Raw genomic sequence first — 24,417 nt, forward strand, 5'->3', positions numbered from 1 at the left:
ATATTTGTGAATAAATAAAATGATTTAATGTAACGGCATTTAGCCTAGTCTAAGATGGCAGTCGCTCCAGAGTGGGACCATTCAGTATCGATAGCATGAACACTGTTTCAGACGGTTGTTATGTCACGTACGCGTAATCAGTAATTAAGAACGGTACCTCATCGAACGATGCCACAGCCTCTTTCAATCTGGGTACCGTCGGTGCAAGCAAGAATCCTTTAAGAGACCAGAGTTAGGGTAGACACCTACTCGATTAGCAGACACGTAACGGCTCTGTGATACTCAAGGGAGTTCTTTGTAAAGGCTCAAGAACTTCGTGCCTTTATCGTCGAGTTCCCGACAGAGCCTCTTCGATGTTTGATAAAATGGCAGACGAATCCCTCCATTAACATTATCTCTTGTCAACCAGATACACCGGCGTAAGCTACGCAGACGCAGCTCTTTAGCAGGCGACTAGGGTAACTTGCTCTAAATGCTTCACGGAGCGTTAAGAAAAAGATAACGTGTTGTTCACAGCTCGGCTGGCTCGCCTTTGAACTATTAGAAACGAAGAATTTAAGAAAATCCTTTATGTCCTTCTCAACTCACTGAAATTATTAAAGGAAGAAACTTTCTATCTGATTCTTGTTTGTCACAATTGATCAAAAACATTTTTATTATGCATTCACAGTATTTTAAAAAACACTGATAAACACAGTGACATTTTACTCAGTGATATTTTATGTTTTTTGAAATTATATTTCCTGAAGAAGAATGCCAAATGATATAGAAAGTTACGGTTTATATATTGTATAAGTAACTTTGTTTTCATGTAATTCATTTTGTACAGAGTGGATACTTGCAGTTTTCAGTCATTTTGGTTTTCCGGATTTATTGGTTTTTTAATGTAGTGTATTTTTTTAGTTCCATATATCATGTTAAATAAACTGAAAAATTTTGGAATTAGTAAAAATATTTTGTTATATTTTTCTAGACGAAACTTACAGTTTTCGGTCATTTTGGTTTTCCACATTTATTGGTTTTTGTATACAGTGTATTTTTTAGTTCCCTATATCATGTTAAATAAACTGAAAAATTTTGGAATTAGTAAAAACATTTTGTCACTGCAGGGTGGTCCGAAAGACAGTTTAAAAATCGAATTTGTTTATAGAAGAATCGGTGCGAATTTGAAAACAAAAAATTAAAGGGCCATTTTGAAATGGTCTAGTGACGGTTTGGCCACCTTGTATTTTGTTTTTGTCGTAAAAATTCGAAAATCGGTTTTCCAGGGTATAAAGCCTGGTGTGCTCGTGCATTGTAACCATTTCGTTTACGATTCGATTAAAAACGTTCGTGATTATTTTCCTGTGATTTATTACGCACTCTTCCGGCGGCTTCCACAGGGCTCGTGTGACTTTTCGTAGTACGCGGTGAAATACCAGGAAAGAAAACAATAATTAGTGATGTCACCGGCCGTCAAAAGCTCGTGCGGTATCGCTGTTCTGTTATCGCGACCGTTTATCGTTTGTGCCACCACGCAAACCGTTATCGCCGAGTGAAACGCTCCGCGGCCGAAGCGTGCGAATGTTTACGACTCGTGTCTGATTCTTGACGCTTTGATTTCATCAATGGAACCAGAAGAGACACGTTTGTCGGCCAAGCTTATTATGCGACGCCACGCATTCATATTCCACTTGCGAATCACGACTGCGACCTACGGCGAAACTCGACTGGAGCTCCGAGAAAAATATTATTATAATTAATAATATTTTTATCATTATTATTTTTATTATCAATGATAATTATATTAACGAATTATTCATATTTATATTACTAATATTATTTAATTAATTATTTTATTATCATTATATTATAAATATTGTTATAATTAATAATATTTTTATCATTATCATTTTTATTATCAATGATAATTATATTAATGAATTATTCATATTTTTATTACTAATATTATTTAATTAATTATTTTATTATCATTATATTATAAATATTGTTATAATTAATAATATTTTTATTACCAATGTTATTTAATTAATTATTTTATTATCATTATAGTATTATTATTAATATTTATGATTATTTAGTTTTATTTTATTACTTGATTTAATATTGTTTAATTTTATTATTATTGGTTAATATGTGTTGGACTGCGGATTTTTATGCGAAATGAAAATTGTTTCTATTCATTGCAAGATGCAGGAGCTACATATACAGTGTGAACGACGAATCGTGACCAGTAGAGCTATCAGTGCAGAGGTCATACAAAGTGCTAAACACTCTTTTATTCGCCGTCTACGCGAGTGCATTGCAGCTGACGGACACCATTTTGAGCATCGCTTAAATTAAGGTAAAAGTTATGTTATGGTACTTACCGAATCCGTCTTGAAATCTTCAAAGAGATAGGCGTAAAAAAATTTTTGACGTATTTGCAAAAAATTGAAGGTGACCCTGAAAAGTCATGGAAAAAAGTAGTTGACAAAAAATTTGCTATAATCACGCGAAAGCTCTCTTGAAACCATGCTATATCTGATAAAAACATTTTCGATCGGACTGCTGATAACAGGGTAATCTCTACTGGTCACGATTCGTGGTTCTCCCGGTACATTTATTTTCTTAATCATTTTAATAAATCGAATGTAACGCAACAGCATTTTTGAATTAATTTGTTTAGAAATGTATAAAATCAGTGTATTTTTCAATCGAGCACGACTCTTGCGACTGATCGTATTATTTAAGGAGCGTTTTATTGTGAAACGTGGAGTAATCAGGCTAACTTCAGTTGCGTGTTGCCACGATGATTTTTGTAAACATTTTGAAAGTGCACGCCCCGCGTACGAATGGGTGCAAAAATCGGTGTTCACTTCCTTTCTCCTTGGCCTCTTGAGTGATTTTACAAGCGAAGTATTGCGTGCACGTAAGAAGTGGTAGCCCGGTTTCCTTTACCCTCTTTTTTGTTTGTAGTTTTTTGCAGTTAATTGCGGGGCCAAGACCTCGACTTTATTACACGCCAATCGGGACGCATCTTCCACTTCGAGGGAAAAATCATGCTAAGCTAACATCCTGAACCACGCGAATGACATTAAATTGCGGTTGTAACGACCGGAGAAGAACGGCCGAGTCAATTGTAAAATGGTACTATGCGGGAAAAGTAATCGTATGAAAAGAGTCTGGAGCAATTTTGCGACCTGGAGAATGTGATGGCAGCGTAAAAACATTCAAATCTGAGATCTGTCTACGTGTTGGAAAATATCACCCATATTTTTCAATATTACTGCATACGATATTACACATTGACAATATTCCTGTATTAGAGACGCCTGTACTCAACAAATTATTAACTGGAATCATTGCTACTCCGCACCAAGGGCTAAGGACCCAATTACTGTCGGGGTACCAATTGCAGTACCTATATTAATTGTACTTATTTTTAAAGCGTAACTAATATTGAAAAAGAGATATTTAATTTTTTCCATTAAAATCAGTTAATATACAGGGTCATCCGTTTTTAAACGGCCAAACGTCAACCAGCTATAGAGTACACCAAATGGAACAACTTTCACCTCTAACACTTTTTTTGATTCGGTCTTGATTTTTAGATAATTGCAAAAACCCGTCATTTTTTGCGTTCACTTAAGATTAAATATATTAGGACTACAATTACGTATCTTGATGATTTTTCCTTTGTTTGGTGTAAAATAAATAGGGGCATCTTTTTTATTCAGTCAACTTTTTTGTACGACCTTCGGATCTTGGGTTTTTTGACATGGGGCACGCCGTGGAGACTGAATGAAACAACTTCGAATCAAAAAAAGTGTTAGGGGTGAAAGTTGTTCCATTTGGGGTCCTCTATAGCTGGTTGGCGTTTGGCCGTTTAAAAACGGATGACTCTGTATATCTCTTTTTAATATACATATGTATTACGCTTTAACAATTATCACACGGTAATTGATTCTCTTACCAAATAACAAGGAAAGGGGGATCAACATTTATTTCTTATATATGTTATTTCTGTATCTCGAAATAGTGTACAGATGCGAACGCAACATAAAATCGTGCGAATCTTAATCGTTTTGTCACGCAGCGCGATTAACATTTTGGGGCCCGAAGTGTCGCATGTATCGATGCATTCCAGCAAACGGCGCAAAGCAGGTAGTAAATCCCATTGACGGTAGCGGGCCGGGGTTGAAAAGAAGCTGCGGTGTCCGCCGCGGGATGGAAAAGCTGAATGCGGAGCGGTAAATCGCGGGCAGAGGAGGACGCGTGCTTGCCAGGGTACGCACGCGCTTCCTTACACGCGAGTCGGAACGCGGATGAAAAGAAAAAGGGTGGGGAGGAGGGGAGAGGAGAGAATCAGGGGGCCCCGGAGTCAGGAGACGAGACGGAGCAATAGCGCGCGGGAGAGAAGAGGGGGTCGACTGGGCAAAAGGGGGCCCCTGTTAGAGGCTACCGTGAGAACGAGGCAAGGCCTCCCGTCCCAGACGGACCCCGAGACCAGCGCGCGGCTTGGGCCCGACGCGCGCGACGAAGGAGGGGGAAAAGAAGACGAAACGCGGGGGCACTCGGGGAGAACGGGCAGGAGGGGAGGGGGGCGGGGGCACGGCCGCGAGCTGAAGCGTGGCAAGCTGAGGCGCACTTCGAGACAACTTCGGGTCAAGCCCCGGGACCGTAGAGAGCAGCCCGGGACCCCGTGCTCACGACAGAGACAACGCCAGGCGCGAGCCCCACACGCGACTCGCACACGTCCAGGGCCCCCGAGACGCGAGAGCATAAACCCGCGTTTCTTTTCACGCCGCCAGCCTCTCTCCTCGTTCTCTATCCTTCCACTCCGTTACAATGCCTCGCACGACCTCGCATTTTCTTTCTTCCCCCCTCCCCTCTCTTTGTTTTTTGTCACTCTTTTTCCCCCCTATAGATGCACGATCGACGATCCTCCTTCTCGAGCACTGCAGGCGCGAAGGGGTTGCTGCGATAAGGAAATTTGAGAACACCACAGATCGAGGACTGTTTCTAAGATGCTACTCCTGCTGGAAAATTTGTTCCACAGTGACTCCCACTAATATTAGGGGGACCCAGGTTTTTATTCATTAATTTATTATATAATCTTCATCATTGTCAGGGACAGTTTGCCATCTTTACTGCAAATTTTCAATCCCCTCTTATAGAAATCCAGGATTCGTGAAGCAAAATATGAATCAATATGAATATCAATATGAATATCAATATGCCTCCTTGCATCTTCTACAGAAGTGAATGTTTTATTTCTTAAATAATGCTCCGGAGATAAGATGATACTCAGAGGGAGCAATATCCGGTGAGTACGGGGAGTGCGGTAAAACTTCCCATTGCAATTCTTTGATGTCAGAGATGTTAGAGAGATGCCTGTCAGAGAGATCATAATCAGCAGCAGCAACCTTCTGGACCAATACATCTCCATAAACATCGTAAATTTTCTTTGTTGTTACCGTTGCATTAAATCCCGCGTGAAAATGAAAAAGTATGCAATGACGAACATGATCCTCGGAAGGTACGGACGCCGTCATTTTGTTACAGGGTTGTAAAAAAAATTATACTTTTTAGAATATGTTGAACACAGGCTGCTTTACCGAAAACTGTAAAAGTATACGTGTTTCCTCTTCAACGATCGGTACAGAACTAAAGGCAAAACAAATTCTTTGCGAATAATTGATTCCTTATGGGTACCCCTAATATTTGCTGTGTACTCATTTGTTTTCAAGATGGCTGACTATTGGGCGAGGGCTGAAGTAAGGCACACCACATTGGTACGACAATACTAATTTGATGAGAAAACTTTATTTCTGATGATTTTTTTGAAACTTTGACCAGTGTACTCGTGACATTTTTCTCATTAAAATTATATGAAACATGATAGAAGTTGGACCATATTTACTTGCTGAATGCACAGTATACTGGTACCTAGATTATCCGAACTAGTCGGTGGAACATGTTTGGAGTAAAAAATTAATTTGTCTACCTTTAATTTTGTATTTTGAACAGGCTCGGAGTGAAAACACGGCTTCAGAAGAATTCTGTTCTCAAAAGAGCGAATCAGCTAGTGCCAAGCAAAGAAGAGTTATTGTTAATGAAGTAATTGCTTAACTTAAATGATGCGCTGTTTCATATTAAAAAATTAGAGTTGTTTGCCAGGTGTAATTAAAATAAATCGTGCCTCTGTCTTTGTTGCGAGGCCATTTCATTACGGTCCTTAAAAGCCGAGTGAAACTTCTTAATAAGTAGGTATATCGGCGTCGTCAGTGTTACAATTTATGTCACTTTCTTCCGTTTGGAACACATGCTCGTGCACATTATAGTACATAAATATAGCATAATGTAGAGCATTTTCATTCTCTTCTGTCCACCAATCTACCAAGCTCCATCAATCATGGCTTAATAAATTCCATTATATACAATGTTAAACAATTCCATTATTGTAAAATACAATTTTCTTTTAATATTTCCGTGTCTGTAATATGTTAATAATTTGATGAAACAACAACATTACCACCAACATTTTCATAACCTGTATGCCAATCACGTAACAACAATCATTCCCAGATGCAACACATCTTTTTGTATTAAATGAATATTCAAATATTCAAATAAAAATTGTTCGCATCGATTACGACGCACATGAGCAAAACAGGAATTTATTTTCCACTTTAATGACTTTAATGGAATGGTTGGTATTCATGACCTTTTTTTAAGAAAAATCACACGATTTTGCAAAAAAGGAACTTGTTGCAGAAATTTCAACCTGGGCTCACGGTCGAATTAGGTGACGTCATTTTTGAGAAGGTCTCCTAGTGCCCGTTTAAAAAATTTATTGCTTTATGACCCAAGCTCGGCTGGATTTGTCAGCGGATTTTCGTAAACAAAAATCAGCACGGCCTTACCGCGCTCAATGACATATACATAGCATAGGCCCACATGTTGCGCCATGGGGCCCGTAAATTTATGGGCCGGTTTCGGAAATGCAAAGGACTTGGTGTCACCCTCCTCGCAACGATTCCACCGAGTGTTTAATGAATCTTAACGAATCTTATTACAGTGATTTCTCTGTATATGTCGCCAAGGCCTGAATGATAAACGTCGCGAAATTATCCCCACTACCGCAGGGTATACCCCGTAAGCTCGAGAAGCCTCGGACGCCGAGGAGTGTAAACATAACGCGGCTCGGGTATGTCTCCTGGACGATACACGTCGCTGACAAGAACCGTGTTGTTGACATATATCGAGAATTCACTGTAAACCCTCGAATGGCGACTCTTAGACGACAATAAAAATTATTCAGAACCTTTTCAACACTACCTCATATGCACAAAATGAAGAAGATTAAATATTGTGGAAATATTCTAAATCGGAAGATAAATCTTTGGGAAAATTCGATGCTGGATCAATAGCTTCGAGTATAAAGGGTTAAAATAAATAATATACAAATAATATATTTTGTCGGAAGAAGATGTAGACGGAGTATTGCGAGGGAATGTTAACGTACCCTCCCTGTCCACGTTCCGGTTAGCAACCCCCGTCCCCCATTCACAAGAATCAGATTATGTACCGTGAATTAGGGGGTTGCCGACGAATTGACGGCGAAGAAAGGAATACGTTGTGTCGAGCGTTCATGAATGAAGCTCGCGTACGCACGAACCAGGAAGAGAGGGGGCGAAGCAATCAGGATATAAGCTAGGTGCTTCTGGCCAAATTCAAATTCATCGTTCACCGATAAATATTCATGAGTGTCTATAGCACGGTGTATTTTCAATGGGCCCACGTGTTCCCCGATCGTGGGAATCGTACGGTTGCGTCAATGAAACCGAAAAAAAAATCGGTTACAGGTGAGCACATGCGCCGGTCATTCTGAAAATCGCCTAAGTCGTACATTTTTCATTTCGCCGGCACTCGTGGTTCCGGCATATGAAATTTAATTCCATCCGGCTCAAACGTTTAATTTTTTAACAACTTTGGAAATTTTAAAAAAATTTGGAATGGGCTGTTTTCCAAAATTTCTTTAATTTTTCATCTTTTTACTGGCCCTCTGTGAACGTTTATTTATGAGAAAAACTAAGAGGGTGTTGTACGGTGTATGAAATCGGTAGTTCGATGACTCGCAGTAGTCGTAATTATCTCGGAAACAAGCAATTATCCGTGTCGGTAACCTCCAATTTATTAAACGAACATGCGGTTAAAACAAAGGGGAGAAAAAAGAAAAGGAACACTATAATTCGACAGATTGCCGGACACGGTTCAATCGGGAACTTTCTCCCGCGATCGGTTACGTTTCTTAACAAAGATCTATTGCTTGCCGGCGACACCGACGATTAAGCCCGTTAGTTCCCGGCATTATTATCCGTTACCGAAACACACATAAATTTCGGGCGTCAAGAAGACTGCGGCCGTCGTCGTTCGTAATGCTTCCGATCATCCCGCGGCACCACGAACCTCCGCGATATCCGTCAAAAATACCAAGCACGAACAGGCAGGTGTGCCCCGCTAAATGATCATACATCAACTTCACCGATCCGCCACACATCCGGTACACATTTCTGCTCATAAGTTGCACGAACGCGTTAGTTCTCGCTGTCGCATACTCATTGTGCCTGTACTCGAGTGTATACAGCATCTACAAATGCGTCCTCGTTCTGGAGGCTGGGCCAAAATTAAAGTTACGTCCCGTTCTCGACAGTTTAACGAAGATAGAGTAACCTGTCCAGTGAACGACCACTTAACCTGCATGTCTGTTGAAATTAGTACACTCTTCTTTTTTTCACACAAGTTTCAAAGAACACGGCCCAGAAAGAAAAAGGTTGTTGCACATGAAACGCCTGATTTTACAATGCAAACGTTACACAGTGTTTAGATCGAGAAATGCTACTGTAACCTGTAGGTTTATTATACAGTGTGTCCCAAAAATGTCGGATGACCTTCTCGAGGTCATTTGAAGTAACTTTTTCCTTAGCGAAAATTCCCGCCACGGCTTCTTTAGGGAGTTATTAACGAAAAACACGGACCAATCGGAGCGCGGCTACAGCGGAACGCTCCTATAGCCGCGATCCGATTGGTTCGTGTTTTTCGTTAATAATTTCTTAAGAAAGTCGCGGAGAATATTTTCGTGAAGGAAAAAGTTATTTTAAATGACCTCAGAAACCAGCCCTTGCAAGGTTCTCCGACATTTCTGGGCCACATTTTTGTAATTTAGATTTTTATATACTATAATCGTGATAGTAATTAGTACCACAAAAATGGTATAATAAGTAATTCAAATATTCCCGACGAATATCCCCGAAATCTTTCGTGTGGTGGATATGTGTGTTGATGACTCGCTGCTTAAATCGCGAATTTCTTCAGGTATAATGCGGCACGGTATAATGCGCGATGTAAGATGTGTAATTACGTTTAATTACATGACATTGGTTGGTTGATCGGTGTGCTCGGAGCTACATAAAGATTATTTTCCTGCGTGGCTTCCACTCATCGTTTTGTTGCCTCCTTACACGCGAATACGTCGCGCTGTCACGCAAATTCGGGTCTACGGCGACTTAATGAACAGTCTCTCGAGAAAAGTCTACATTCCTCTCTGTAGATGTATTTTTCAAGCCAATATGTGTAGCGCCTTGTGAATGAAATATTCCAAAACTTAGTTGCAAAAATGTATCACGTCGTGTCAAAAATTTAGAAGAATACATTAGTTGTACAAATGAATTCGCAGCGCTTGCTTCTGGAATTTCTTCCAAATACATCCGATTGTCAAAAAGAAATTCCATCACTTTCTCTCCGTATTTCCTCCATCTTATAAATAATTACTGAATCTCCAATTTGGTGGGTAAAAAATTCGGATAGAATAAAGTTTCTATTGATTTTGAGGGTCACGAATTAATTTCTGCCATGATTAGAACTTCATCTCTAATAATTTCACAGAAGAAAAAAGGAAATTTTATTTTATTTCGTCCTGAAAGACAGGTATCATATTTCTAATTAGAAAATTATGTTTGAAGAAATCGCCACGGTTCCGATAAATTGACATGCGATACAAGAGTGTAATTTCTACTTTCTCTGAGAAGTAAAACAACACGTGTTCAAATCAAACAGAACAGGTAAAACTGTTCGACGCGAATACATCATTGCTGAGGAAATATTGGCCGAGATAATAGAACCGAGTTGACGAAAAGCAAGATAAAAGCTGCTACTCGGATAACCGTTTGAAGAAAAGTTTATTCCGATAACACTCGGCTCGGATGATAACCAACCCCTACGGGCAACAAACCTCAGAAATCTATTCCCAGAATTTTCGAAGTTAGAAGACCGCTTTTCGTGGTTAGACTTGAGTCGACAGTACTCTTCGAGTAGTATTTGCTCATGAAAATAATTCAGCTTCCAATACTTTGTTTCAAACTATTTCAAATTTCTCCCACCCCTGGATCAAGAAGATTTTAGAAAGAAAGAGAAGTTGAAGAAGAACATGAAGATTACGAAGCGAAATATTTCATGACAACTTCTATTTTCACAGTTTGTTTATTAGAACTGTTCTTCGACTGACCTCTCCGTTACAGTAAATTCGCGATCACATAATCGTTGTTTGATGGTTTTTGATGTAGGATGACTGTTCCAGTAGCCATTCAAGGTCGGTGTTTAACCGGACAGAAAATCGTATCAAGACTTTTGCAATGACCCAGTAATTTAGAGGACAGTGGCGCGTGTCAACGACCTAGTGTTCTGAAATAGCTCGTCGAGGTGTCATCAAGCTGGTCGATCGACAGTTTGGCGTATGTCTGGGTCGGAGCATGAAGAGTGGCGGCGATAGAATCTTTGCTAATTAACGTGCGTCGCGTATGAAAGCCGTGATTGCAGAGGAGCATTAGCGACGGGTATGTGGAAGAAGAAGAAGAAGACGAAGACGAAGAAGAAGAAGAAGAGAGGCCATCGGGCAGGACAGCTCCCATTTTCCCTGGCGATGAGGAAGCTGATTGGAGCGTGGGCGTCGTCGTAGCGACTTAAGCATGAAGAAGAAGCAACCGGTAGAGCTGTTAAGGACGCGCCGGTGGTCGCGGGAGCGGAACACACGAAGAGCTTCCTGAAACGCTTCAGCGCGAACGGCCGCTCCGTTCCCACGAGTCGCATGATCTGTGCCTCCCGCAACACGCGTCAACAGACTATCCGCGAAGATGAACACAGATAAATGGACAAAGAGAGCCGATATACTTATCAGCGCGGCTAACCGACCAGACCGGACGCACGGGGGATAGGAAGAAGGAAGGAAGACGCTCCTGCAACCATCGTATCGATTCGAATACCTGACCGATACAGTCGATGATTTATGCTCCGCTGAAAATGTTGAATCGGATCGGTGAATTTTTCTTCCCCCTCATTTCCTCATTTCGCGAAAGCTTCCTGTCTTCGTTGGTCCACTTCATTCCATGGACTCTCGATCGAGGGTGTAATAATAAGATTGCATAAAATCGGGGACGAAAAGTGACAGTTATCCTAGACATTTCTTTGAAAAGAATCAATGGCTGAAACTTGTTTATTATTTACGTTGAGGTTATTATTGACTCTTAGTCACAACATTATTTTTACATTTATTAGTATACAGATATTTATTGTTGCACAATTGCTTATTATTAGCTTGCATTATTATTTCTTATTATTATTCTCTAACATCATATTCTTGATTCAATTTAATATGGTTGAAGCTACTTCGAAGATGAGAGAAACATTTTTGGTGTAGGATAAGGGACCCAATTACTGTGCCTATAATTATCATACTTATTTTTAAAGCATAATGAATACTAAAAAAGAGATAAAAGTATTAAAAAATAATTTAATATCATTTCTTTAATATTCATTGTGCTTTAGAGATAAGTATAACTTATGTGGGCACGGTAGTTGGTACCCCCACAGTAGTCGGGTCCCTAGCCCTAGTTCATACAAATCTTATTTCCTTGATACCATTGTAATTATTTCTGAATGAAAAATTATCGAATCTATTCCGCATTCCTCTGCAACGCGTTGAATAACAACATACGATGAGAATTAACGTACAATTGGTTTAATAAACAATCTCTCCATAAGCGAGAAAAAAAGAAGCAAAGCGCTACACATCCAGAAATGCCATGTGGATTCTACGGTAGACTCGTTTCCCTCGTGTAAAGCGTGGCTGACACGTGGTGGTACGTGCCGGCATTCCAAACATCGTCCGACTACGACATTACACAGCGCCATCGCATTGGAAAAGAATCTACTATAGTCATTTTTCGGTTCTCTTATTTTCCATACGGCTGGATGTACGCCAAAACTGTTTCCGCTTTGACACTGAACGCGTCACAGCCACTGATATAACAATTAGAATTATTTTTTTATAGAAAAATGAATGAGATTAAATAATCTCTAATTTTGCATATATTTTTGTTACAATTTTTAAATAATCTCTAATTTTGCATACATTTTTATTACAATTTTTATCATTTCACTGTATTTCTTCACATTTCTGCTTGATAATGCTGAGATATGGAAAGACAAAATAAAAGTTATGACACAATTATCAGTTTACTATACCATATTATATACATTATTCATGTAGATGTATATAATCATTAATTGTAGCGAAATTAGCAAAGAGAAATTCGGTCGCAGGAGATAGGTAGAAGGGTGAAAGTATGGTGTTCAATTATCCATGGACCAATACAAATAGCGGATGTCTTTTTGTCAGTTTATACATTAAACAGTTCATTAAATTTTTTTCTGGAATCGTTATTCATCGTTATTGTACTCCCCCCTTGTTTCGTAAAAGACGATCCAATTATTAAATGGGACCGGAAGACAACTTTACATTTTTCTTTTTTCTTTTCGCAGAACGACACGGTTAAGTGGGGCGCAATTTACGCGTTTCGCAAATCACTGTGTTGTTCGAATCGACACAAACTGTCGTTGCCCCGTGTCAAAATGCAGCAGGGCCGTCGATAAAGACATTATCTGAAAAAGTTTGCGGAAATAAGCGAACTCTATGAGTTTGCGGAAAAGATAAATGACGTTCTGCTTGCCACGCGGTGCACTGGGAATGGACCAACTGAATATCTCGGGTACGACGAACACGAAAATCATTTTCTATGGAATTTAAATGCAAAGAGTATCGAAAGACAACTATCTCATCAAAATAAGAACGAAGAAGACGCTTTCCAATTTTTAAAACCTCAACGTACCACTTCAGCTGGAAAAAATAAAGGAGCCTTTACAAAATGTTAACCCTTTGCACTCGAGTGGTGACCCTGACGCACCACTAGAAACTGTTGTGGCATTATTTCAAAGAAATTACAAAAAATATTACAATGTATTTGTTACTTTACAAAATTTGTATTTAACAGATTACTAAACATTTAAATATTATATGTGGAAATCGGATCAGTTTCGTATGAATAAAATGAAAATATTCTAAGACGGAAGAAAAATGTAGTTTTAGAATGATAATAGCGCCGAGTGCAAAGGGTTAATCGTTTTACTAAACCGTAACATCTACATTTTTGCAGATGTACTTATTTACACTTTACAGCTGCTCGCTTTCACATTTAAAATCAGTGCGACGCGAAAATCGTATCTTTTGCCATGTCCTAATATACAAAATAAAATTGGCAAGTAAAAATTTGAATGGATCCAGCCACAGCAGTCACGACCTTGCGAGAAGGAGAGGGGTCGCAGTAGCAACAAGAATATCGAGAGCAAATTTTTTGCACGAGGAGTACGTCTGCGAGGCAACAATGAGCCTAAAAGGCATAATGGAAACGTCACGCGTCACCGTTGCGATTCACTTCCATGGGAAAACTCGTGCAAAGGGAACAGCTTTTGTATCTTCGAATTCGAACACCTGGATTTTCCAGAAATGAAAGGGCCACGCGACTGCGAACACGCGGAGGATCACGCCTCGGAGTCAAGTGCCTCGTTACCAGAATCGTGGGAATCCGCCGAGGCCTGGATCAGAAATTCGACTCACAGCCGGGGCCAACAGTCGGATTCGAGATTCGTCCCACTTGTTATCCACGCGATCACCGGTGCCGGTGCCTGACGTCCCCCTCTGTCGGATGTGCCAACGAACATCCATTAGGCAACGAAGAAAACTGAAAACGAAGAAACGTCCACGTCGATTAACGGAGTTTTTCAAAATCTTGGTCATGCTGCAGAAAAAGGTACATCCTCGGTGTAAAAGACTCGTAGATAGCGGATTTTATGGATTTATGGCAAAAATGGGTGGGAAAAATACAAACTAGGGATACGAGTCAGACTCGTGACGAAGATTCCGAACAGAGTCTAATGAATATGCTCGTTATCAATTTCCTTTGAAAAAATGTACCAAACGGGAGATTCCTGAGGTGATTTGACGTAACTTTTTCCTTTGCGAAAATGTTCTCCGCGGCTTCGTTAGCGAGATATCACGGGAAAACGCGGGCCAATCAGAGCGCGACTACATCGGACGGATTCCGGCTCGGCCAATGCCAACTCCGCGTTCAACGGGACCCGACCGCGCCGGGCAATCCGTCCGCAGTAGCCGCGCTCTGATTGGCCCGTGTTTTTCGTCAATAACTCCTGAACGAAGCCTTGGAGAACATTTTCGCAAAGGAAAAGGTTACTTCAAATCACCTCGGGAATCATCCCTTTCAAGTATAGCTATTGGAGAATGTATAGGCATACAACACAAACACGCTTCTTTCTTTCTCTAAGAAATTACGAATGACAAAGATGATCACTGCAACCTTGACCGGGGTTAACGAACGTCTTCAGCGGCGGACCGTTAATTTTGGAGCCCTGGGCTAACACTGTTCATTTTTGTATAATTATTTCTCCTTTTCTAATTTAAATAGTTTTTTATTCGCCGTGAAGGTGACCCTTCGACTGAACGGAGCCCTGGGTTGCAGCTCATGAAGCCGACGCCTTGACCCGCTGTTGACTTACTTTTTAGTTTATTGGTTGAAAGAATAAGAATTTGGATGTTGGTGTGTCATGGACAAGGTGGGCGATATTGTAACAACTTTAGACCGTATATACTTACAGACCCGGCATAGGTACAGTATGTGCATAGGAAAGCCGAGAATCCAGTAAAGCAAAGATCAATGAATTTGTGACGTCACAAGATAATTCATCAGACAATTTCAAAATGGCTGACACGGCAGGCCGACGCACATTGTCACACATTGTCGATCGCAAGAAATAGAAACAAAATTGAATGTTATTTCTTCCCTTGATGATTTTAATAGAGAAATCATATATTGATCTTCAATTTTTTTAATTTTCAACAATTTTGAATTTTATCTACTCAATTTTGCTATAAACGCATAAAGATCCGCAGCCTGATAATAACTAATCACGAGCAAGGTAGATGTAAATGATGTAAAAATAGCGGTACCACCTTAAAATGTTGTAAATGTGATCGATTTATATGTAGAAAACATTCTGCAACCTGCATAATATGCGAAAGTTAAAAATAGTTAATACATAATAGTTAATACTAAAATAGTTAATACATAATACGATTATTACTTCATATTTCATTGTAATACCTTGATAAAACATATAGAATAAGTAATTGTATCTTAAATATACTTTATACAGCGTGTTTCACCTAACTGGAGCATATAAAATATCTCTCGTGTTTTTTATAATAGAAGAAAATTTCAGAGGAACACATTAGTTGGTTCAGAGGGGCAAATATCATGATTATGATGAAAATGATTGTACACCATCGTCCATGGAGTGTAAACGTATGGTGTGGAATCGTTGGTGATAACAAACTCAAGGTCACGTGAAGGTCATAATATTACCGGTCGTTGGATTCGTCTTGACCTCGGCTATCATATAGCGATAATAAAAATATATCATTTAAAGAAACTTCAATGACCTTGAAATCTCAAAAAATGTAAACTTGAGCAAATTTTTTTGCCTATCATAATATTTGCCCCTCTGAACCAACTAATGTTTTCCTCCGACATTGTTTTCTACCATAAGAAACAAGCGAGATACTATAGATGCTCGAATTATGTGAAACACCCAGTATATCGATTATTTCATAATAAATTTCAAAATTCTGTACTGTTCTGTGTACATACACGGCGCGCCCGCTCACCTCCCCCCGCCCCCACCCACAAGCGTAGGCGCTGTGAGCATAGCTTATACATCTTTCGAAGCTGCGACGTCACAAATTCAGTTATCTTTTCTTCAAGGAAAATTATCTGTGCGACGTGTACGGGTTTATATGGCGTAAGGTAACGACCTTCTCCCCGAAAACTGGACAATACCGATTTCCCGAGCGTCGTCGGTCGGCAACGATTCCCGCCTTAAGTAGCCTCGGGTTGGGATTCAGGAGAAAAAAAAAAAAGAAGGAGAGCTGCGGCGTGGAGGGTATAGAAACGTGGAGGGGAGGGGTGGGGCGGGGTGGGGGGAAGAAAAAGGTAAAAAAGGAAGACACGGGGAGAAGGTCGGATGGCAGAGGCACGAGATCCTTCCCACGTCGACGAAACGTGCTGAAAGCGTGCTGCTCGCGTGGCCGTTAGACCAGAACGTCTTCGGGGAGGGAAAGGAGGGGCATCGGTGCATCGAGCCGGAATCTTTCTCACGAACGAAGAGGACGTCAGGTGCAGGACCTCCTTCAGGAAGTACAACGGTTCCTTACAAGGATTCGCGACTTCTGCCTTCCCACGCTCCTCCGGTTGTAACGGCCAGATTCGACTCCCTCTGCCCCCACCAACCTTTTAGCCCCTGTCTCGTACCTCTACACCCCGGTTCTCTATCTGTCTGTCTGTCTGTCTGTCTGTCTGTGCGTTTTCTTTTCGTTACTTTACACCGGCCGATTAACGGCTACGGCGGATCGGCGTATGATCGGATAGGTAGGAAGAGGAATGAACATCCTCGGGCTATCAATTTCGCCGGCGTCGCGCGAACCGTCAATTTCGCATAAACAGTCGGACGCGCGCCGGGCATTTAGGGAAATGTACTCGGATTCGCATTACGCGATTTTATGGTGATCGTGAAAGCTGTCGTTGACGCGCGAACGTTCCGGTTCTCGTGCCATTTTAATTGCCGGGCCCTGTACACGGAGATTGAATTCGGAGAAACGATCTTCGATGTTAACTTTGTACGTTAGCTTTCGGGTTATTAATGCGTTTAACGGATCACCGGGTCTGCAGCATCGGACAACGAGAGACGAACGCAGCAGACTTCTTTTAACCCTCGGACGGGGGGAGTTATTTATTTTATTTTTTAATTGTCTGATCGAGTTCGATTAGCTTTGGTAGTTATTTCATTCGCGTGCTTTCTTTATGTCAGGTTTGAACCGATAGAACAACAATATGAAATTAAATTAACAACTATGAGCCATATTGTTGTTCTATGAAACTATGAAATTAACATTGCACGCTGAGGAAAGTCAGGTGTATCGACGAAGTTAATGTATGCAGGAAAATAGACAAATAATAATAAAATGATGAAATAATAAAATTCGATACATACAAATTGTAGATATAACACTGTAACTACTGCGAGCCTTCTAATGAGATTGTTCATGATTGTAGAACATGAAAAAGTTCGTTTTTACGTGAGACTGCTTCTTTTATATAACAACACCAAAAGAAATGATTGTTATTAGAACTTCTTAGTTCACGATGGAAATTGTTGCTTAATTATGACTTGCAGATTTTGAAGATTATAAAAACAGTCGCCGTAGGGTAATGTGTTCATGTTAATTGAAGAATCAGGAATTATTTTAGCACACTGTCATAAGATCCCTCTTCCTGCCTGACATTTGATGAGCTTTACCGCGCGCCACTGCGCATGATCCTTCCACCCTAGTGAGCAACTTCCGTATAAACACAAAACACGCGGTTTCGCCGCAGAATTTTCATACAATCGCAAGATTTAGATTTTATTCCGCAGCCTTATTAACATCTCTCGTGAAAACGCGTTAGTGGAAATAATTATCCCTGGATCTGTTGGCGGGATCATATCTTTCTACGCAAAAATTTTACATCGCAAGGAACATAAATTCTACCGTGCAATTGTTGTAAAAATTCGAAATGGAAATTAAAATTGCGGTTGCACGTTTTTCCTCATACATATACAACATTCTCTTGAGAACTGTATAATTGTCTAGTGGAACGTGGGCGTAAAAAGTTCCCGAAATTACACATTCCCAATTTAACTTTCTTTTCTCATGTTAATGTCCGTGTTGCGAAAACACAGATAAAGTTGTATGTCTCAAGCAATTTAGTATGCTAAGTTGCATCACTACTTTCGAAACAGGAGTTTTTCCCGTAAAAAATGTGTATAAAAACGATTGTAGAGAGTGAATCTATATTAATATGTTCTGAATTATAATAATTTTCAAGACCTGTAATAATAAATTCATGAACTAATACATTAGGATCATTCGGAACAATAATTAAATGCTAAATTATTTCGTATTAAATTGATGGCCGACAAGACGAACTACCAATAAGGAAATAATATTTTCGTCTTTTATAAATTAGCTAGATACCAACGATTAGTGTTCTTTGTGTTTGTACCGCGTCATACCAATCGAAAATCACCGCGTCCGCATACGAAGACATAAACACGTGGAACTTGCGTGTTGAAAATAGTGATGCGATGGCGCCAGGGGGTTTACGATGAGGTTTACGTCTATTTCGAAGGGTAAAGAAAGAGAAGGCCGTGCGCACCCCACGCTAGCCACCTGACGCACCCCGCTCGTGGGAACTGAAAAACTGTAGGAATCTTCTACTTTCACGGTTCTACGTGCACACATGTACACGATGTATTTATAAAATTGTGTTTCAAGTCGTCAAACGCTGCACGAACTTCGCAACTCTGCAACACTGGTCGAAGTTCGCGCACCAAGACGCACAATCAAAGTCGTTTGTTCAAATCGTGCCACGCGAATCCTCTATTAATTCTTAACTGTGACTTTGCAAGACCCACAAAAAAATTTAATTTCATCTAAATAAATTAAAGTTTCCATTCATTCCTATTTTTTGTGTGTATAGCACATGATCATCTTGTGCTCCCACATTTTAATTTGTTACTGTTCCAAATTGTTTGGTCTCATCTCAATCCGAAAAATATCCTAAACGTATTGACGAAAAGTTTCACAAAAAAAAATCGATTGAGAACAACAATTTAGTGTACTGTAACGACATCACTGTAACAAAATGTATTTGACAGCAGCGTCGTCAGCTGCACCAATGAATAATTAATGTTCCGTTGTGTTCGTACGAAACGCTGGAACCGAACCTAAGCTATTGTAATCGATGCCGATGGAACTTCCGGTTTAGCGTTGATTTCGAGGTAGCACGCGTGCAGCGTGCACGCGCGGGCAAACTACACCCGCGGATCTGCGTTGCACACATGGGAATATGGTGCGTGACAATATTCGTCGACTCACCCGAGACAACGAGAGATGTTTAATGAGCGTGTACACGGCGTGAAACTATGTGGGGAGTCGATTACGATTCCGACGCAGCGGATCGGCTGCTTTGGAACAACGTTGCGCTTAACAGCGGATACAGTTACGCAGCGATAGCTTCATTGCAATCAGAGGTGAATAGCTGAATGAATAGGCGCAATCAATGAACAGTATGTCTTTTCAATAAATTTTTAATGTCCTTTATTCCATTCTATTGTTCGTAACGTGTCAAATTGGTGAAACATCGATGAAACGAAAAGATGCTTCCGGAAAAATAATGCTTACAGGCTGTACAAGCACTTATGTGCATGAGGTTGCACTTTTAAATACGGTATTAACACTTTGATCGCCAAACTAGAAACCCCCAAAATTCCATAAAATCAAATCAAGTTATTTAATGAAATAAAAATTGCATGTTATTGCTTCAACTTTCTTGCATGTTACAGATCCTAATCAAGTTTGGTACAACGAATATATCAACGTAAAAATTCATTTTAAAACCTGGACAAATAATCCCGTCACCCACATATGGGTGACGTGGCATTCAACGTGTTAAAAAAAGGAGTTCGTAAATTTTTTCCCGAAAAAATTCGTAAAAATATCTTCTACTTTGCAAGAAAGCATCTTTATAAATGCATAATGCATAGTCTAGCAGGGAAAGTAAAAGTGGGCTCTACGTACAGCGAGGCGTTATAACGGAATGCGAAAGAGTGACATGCGAAAGAAATAGAAAAAAACATGTATAGCAACGCGGAGATCTCCGAGATATCGGAGACACGTCGTACGAAATAGAGACAGGGAAATAAAAGAAAAAGCTGAGGCGGAGTAACAAGAATGCAGAGAGTCAGGAGTAAGATTATTGTAATGCTGAAACAATGGCCCACTCTGTATGTAAAGGAACATTGTGCTGTTATAGGAGAGAACGTGCCGTGTCGCACGAGAGCAGCGTGCACGCGCGAATCTCGAGTACACCCTGTTGCAAAAGTTACGGCATTGCTGTTACCAATTGGTCGGTAATACGATCGTTGCAGACCGTGACTGATGTATAGCTCCATTATGTGATGTAAATCCAACATTCCAATTAAAAAAAAAAAAAACAGTTGCAGGGTTCGTAGAATCCACTGAATATTAATTTCTGTTCAACTGAAATAAAATTCTATTTCTCGCGGCTTCCATTATTGGAAAGAACACCGCGAGGAGCAGTGATTTTTCAAAAAGTTCTTCCATCGAAAATAGGCCGGCTATAACGCGTTAAGAAATCGCGCGACGAAGAAAAGTCTGGCTCGAGAGTGTGTAAATCCGTAAAACTTTCGAGAAAGGTGGTTCATTGGTCTGCGGGCCACGGAGGTCCGCACGCAATTTTCAATGGTACGGGTCGCTCATAGAAATACGTTCGGCGGAATGACAGTCAATGACGTTGATCGGCGCTTCTGCTGCGCGGAGATTGAGACCACGGGTCGCTGTATACATCACGGGCACGTTCGAGCGCGAAATCCATGGCGCGCAACGAATTCGAAATCGTCGGCCGTGGCGGCGTGCGGAAGCGTGGGAACGGACGCTGTTAAGCCTTCTCAAAACAAAACACGAGCTAACTACGTGCCAGTAGAAGGGGGCACGCGACGCACCTGACTACCGGCACGGCACGGCGCGGCGGAGTGTGGCGTGGCGTGGCGTGGCTCTCGGCTTCGGCGTGGCTCGGCGGCTTCGGCTCTCGGCTTCGGCTTGGCTCGGCGTGGCGCGGCGCGGCTCGGCTCGGCTCGAGCTGCTGCGGCCGCAACCTCAACCGCAACGGCAAGCAGTACACGTGCCTCTCCTCCCCTCCCGGCGACTCCTCTTAGCGAGCTGCGCGCCTACACCCAACACATCGCCTGACTGAACGGTTTATTAAGTCGTTACTTGGCCCCTAGCACGCCCCCGCATGCCGCCAAATTCCGCTCCCAACTACTATCTCTCTCGCTTCGTTTCTTCTTCTGTGTCCTGCCACCTTCTCCTTTTATCTGGGCGAATGAGAGGACGAAACAAGAACAAAATGATTTTCTCCGACTGGGGGACAGTCGACGTGGCATATTCTGAAAACACGGGCTTCTCCATGTAATACCGTGCAAAAGTTCTCTTACTCGGATTGAAGCGAACAAACAACTGTGTCAGTCGATGTTGCATTTATCTGGGAAAAGTCGACGCTTTTGTCGAGTGAAAGATGAGCAAGGCAAGCAAATAATTCTGCGCATGCTTCCGCTGATACTGCGAGTTCGCACGGTATCGACTGGGGGGTTGAATTTCGGTCGGTAATTTTTTTTTTGAAATGCTTTTTAAGGTTCATTTATCGGACCAGTGACCCTATACGCTTGTTACGAACACTTTGATAAAATGTGCCAGTTTATCGGGGTTTCAAGCGCGGACACATTCACAAGGTCGCGGGATCCTTTAAAAAGCTGTATCGACGCGTAACGCGGTAGGTGTAGCACGGCTGAAAGGTCGGAGCCCATAAAGGTCGTTTCAACAACATCAACTACCATTTTTATAGTAGCGGGTAGTCGTAAAGATTCAGGGCGGTCTTCAAGATAATCTTGACCTACGGTAGCTGAATTTACGCGAATCTTTTAGCCGGTCCGCAAAGCAGTTTATACACGCATCGAAGTCAGCTGTAGTCCGGAGTATCGCGATGCATTTCTCAACAATCTTTACGACCGCCTGTACACCGATATTCTTGGGGAAGATAGATCGGATAACGAGGATACATAGTGATTTTCAGCGAGTGGCCCGCCGGAATGTCTGCGAGACCGATACACATCTACCGAAAGTTCGCCACTTCTCTGGCTGTAACGTTATTCACTTGCAACGATTGCGCGATCAAAAGTATGCGAAAGTGTGTTTCTTTCTTTTTTTTTTTTTAATGGCAATGCAAACACTTCTCCAGAGAGAAAGAGAGGGAGATTCGGCCAGATACCAAGCAATTGTGCTACTGAAGGCTAAATTAAACAGCTGCGTGGTTGCTTCAAAAAGTTTCGGAAACTTCTTTATTCCACGGAGATGAATCGCTGTCTGCACTTCGTTGTTCAACACCGTTGTTGTCTAGATTCTCGTATTGCGAATGCTCGCAAACTATTGTACAATCCGTTACTCGTGTCCATCTTCTGCTACCTCTTCGACCATCCCCACGGCTGGGGATACTTGAACCAAATGTAGCAGTGATGTAAATGCTCACATGATCGAAAAGAAACCAGATTGCTTGCTTTTTTATTTTATTTTCGGAAAACGTAACGAATAAAAATTTTCCATAGGAAAATAATGATAAATAAAAAAAGTGGTTTATTTTTCTCTTGTCAATACTTACTGATACGTATCACCTTCAAAGATTTACCTTCTAACCGTCGAACGGCGAGAGTCGGGTCAATTTTGACCCAGCCTTATACACGTCCATCCAAATCATTCGCGGTCAGTTGAAATCGTTAACTATTAAATCTGGTGAGAAGTTTAACGTTCATCTGGAAAAAAGTAGACCCAAAAATCTGTATTAGTGTACATTCTCGTTTTCTTTGTTGATACTTGGTTAACTTTGCACGACATAGTCCATTCCAAGAAACGTCGTGCTTGAAACAGGAACGAAGGACGAAGTTTCAATGTGGATACGTAAGAAGTTAATTTGGGGCAGCATAGATTCTTCTTTGACCGGTGTCTTCTTCGCCTTGTGATTATCATACAAGGACATATAATTTCGACGGTGAATCGGACTGGCCGTACATATATACCTTGGATCGGTGCTTCCAAGAAGCCAGCTTTCATTAAAGACTTTTCGTAGAGTCAATTTGAGCAAGTGACAAAGCGCAATTGTGAACATTAGGCGGCGCCGAGTTAATGGACCAACAGTCGTGACGAGGAATTGACTTGCTTGGTGGGAAAAGTCCTCCGACAGACAAATCCCATTTTCTGCCGTGTTTTTTTTTTACCGTCAGTGTTCAAATTGCTTTGGTTCCATAGCGTGCAGCGACTCGATAAAAAGGCACCTTATTAATACTGCATGTACAGTCAAACTAGGATTACCTACAACAAACGTGATTTTTTAGTACCATGCACTTTTGTCCGAGCTAACTCATTCTCTGAAAATTCCTGTAGCCTTATTAGTAGACTGTGTTCTGCGAAAAAATTGTTTGCATCAATTGAAAAATTCAGGAGCTGCGTATAAAAGGTACAATAAAAAGGCACCTTATTAATACTGCATGTGCAGTCAAACTAGGATTACTTACAACAAACATGATTTTTCAGTACCATGCATTTTTGTCCGAGCTAACTCATTCTCTGAAAATTCCTGTAGCCTTATTAGTAGATTGTGTTCTGCGAAAAAATTGTTTGCATCAATTGAAAAATTCAGGAGCTACGTATAAAAGGTACAATAAAAAGGCACCTTATTAATACTGCATGTGCAGTCAAACTAGGATTACTTACAACAAACATGATTTTTCAGTACCATGCATTTTTGTCCGAGCTAACTCATTCTCTGAAAATTCCTGTAGCCTTATTAGTAGATTGTGTTCTGCGAAAAAATTGTTTGCATCAATTGAAAAATTCAGGAGCTACGTATAAAAGGTACAATAAAAAGGCACCTTATTAATACTGCATGTGCAGTCAAACTAGGATTACTTACAACAAACATGATTTTTCAGTACCATGCATTTTTGTCCGAGCTAACTCATTCTCTGAAAATTCCTGTAGCCTTATTAGTAGATTGTGTTCTGCGAAAAAATTGTTTGCATCAATTGAAAAATTCAGGAGCTACGTATAAAAGGTACAATAAAAAGGCACCTTATTAATACTGCATGTGCAGTCAAACTAGGATTAGCTACAACAAACATGATTTTTCAGTACCATATATTTTTGACCGAGCTATCTCATTCTCTGAAAATTCCTGTAGCCTTATTAGTAGACTGTGTTCTGCGAAAAAATTGTTTGCATCAATTGAAAAATTCAGGAGC

The sequence above is a fragment of the Halictus rubicundus genome, chromosome 1, assembly GCF_050948215.1.
Source record: "Halictus rubicundus isolate RS-2024b chromosome 1, iyHalRubi1_principal, whole genome shotgun sequence".
NCBI lineage: Eukaryota > Metazoa > Arthropoda > Insecta > Hymenoptera > Halictidae > Halictus > Halictus rubicundus.